Below are 1808 nucleotides of genomic sequence, written 5' to 3' on the forward strand. Positions count from 1 at the left end.
ACTGAAATTTCCTGGACCGCGATAACGCCAAAGCTTGTTGGCATGCACCACTTTAAGCTTACCTCGCCGATCACATTTTATCCGGAAAGTCACGTCTGAGAGACGATCCACTATGTCATATGGGTCTTCCCAACTTTGAAGACTTCCCTTTGGTCTTCCTGGGATTATACAACCATACCTTGTCTCTGGATACAAAGCTGACTTCAGTAGATCTCTTATCATAAGTTAACTTCATCGAATCAGCAGACGTTTTTTAAGTTTGAATGCACTTGATGATGAATATCATCCACCCTTTCCGATAACACTTTCACAAACTCTGACACATTCTCAGACAACTCTTCATAAGGTAGGCGTCCTGTTAACAGATCCACTGGCAACCGAAGTTCCCGACCAAACATCAGCTTTGCTGGAGTGTATCCAATGGCTTCATGCTCTCCTGTTTTATAGGCCATCAACAGCAGAGGGAGTAAGACATCCCAGTCATCTTGGCGCCTATTACAAAACTCTGCCAATTCCTGTCCCGGTGTCCAATTGTACTTTTCTACCATCCCACCAGACTGTGGGTGAAGAGGCGTTGTCCTGGTTTTTCATATTCCGAACAACTTGCAGCATTCATGGAACACAGCTGATTCAAAGTTATGGCCATGATCTGAATTCAGTTCGTATGGCATACCAAACTTGAATAAGAAATCACTAATAACCAAAGGTACAGTTGTAGCTTCCTGATTTGGTATTGCATATGCCTCAGGCCACTTGGTTAAATAATCCATCACCACACAAATGTACCTGTTTCCAGTACGAGTTTGGGGCAAAGGACCAGCAATGTTAATGGCTACTCTTTCCATTGGTGCACCAACTTGATATAACTTCATTGGAGCATAACCCTTCTAGCACAACATGTACTGCAGGTCCTGCACCATTCTTCCACATCTTGCCTCATACCTATCCAGTAAAATCCATAGATGACTCAATGTCTTCTTAACACCAAGATGTCCTCCTGTTAAACTATCATGGGATTGATGCAGCACAACTTCCCGTAACTTTCTCGATGTAAGTGTTTGCCAGGTCGTCAGTTTTCCTTCTACAGTTTCCCATTTCTGGACAAGAATACTATATTCAAGCTTCAACTGGTCCCATTGTTCCAAATAGTCCTTTATCACAGGGCTTAAGCTACACACCTTCTCCCAAGCAGGGTGCAACACACTTGCTTGTAGAAAATCAATTATTGGCTTCAAATCTTGGTCTTTCTCCTGTTCTACTTTAATATCTATATTTGGTTCCATTTCACCATCATCAACTCCTTCAGTCACTTTGACTTCAGCTTGATGGCACATGGTTAGTCCAACCTCTCTTTTAACACTTACCAGAATTTGGCCTTTTTTGTTCCCAAACGTCATTTTATCGAAGTTAACTACACACTTCCTCGGTAGTAAGTAGTCCAACCATAATATGCATGGGTCTTCAATGTCAGCCAAGTATACTTTGTGTCTGTCCTTTATGCCCATGAACTCAATAGCTACCCACACAGGTCCCCACAACCTTGCATAGTGTCCTGTCACACCACAGAGCTTCTGTATGGCTTCTGATACTCCTTTGTGAACCTTGATACTCACAAGGTTTTGCTGTGATGCAGAATCTATGACAAAGTTGCACATTTGGCCATTCAGCTTTCCCGTCACGTAGACACTATGTGTGCTTGGCATTTTACACTTAGCTGTTGGGACTTTCACAATGGGGTTTGGCGGCCATCCTTCAACACCAACCACTATTGGTTTCCCCGAAGCTGACTTATTGGTAGTATTCTTTTT

General features: G+C 42.8%; 1 protein-coding gene across 1 annotated transcript in view; it reads right to left on the reverse strand.

Moving 5' to 3' along the window:
* LOC106468623 (cytosolic 5'-nucleotidase 3-like) overlaps window positions 1-1808 on the reverse strand; it is a 67568-nt gene that overhangs the window by 27333 nt on the left and 38427 nt on the right. The window lies entirely within an intron of this gene.

Source organism: Limulus polyphemus, unplaced genomic scaffold (genome assembly GCF_000517525.1).
Source record: "Limulus polyphemus unplaced genomic scaffold, Limulus_polyphemus-2.1.2 Scaffold3083, whole genome shotgun sequence".
Lineage (NCBI taxonomy): Eukaryota > Metazoa > Arthropoda > Merostomata > Xiphosura > Limulidae > Limulus > Limulus polyphemus.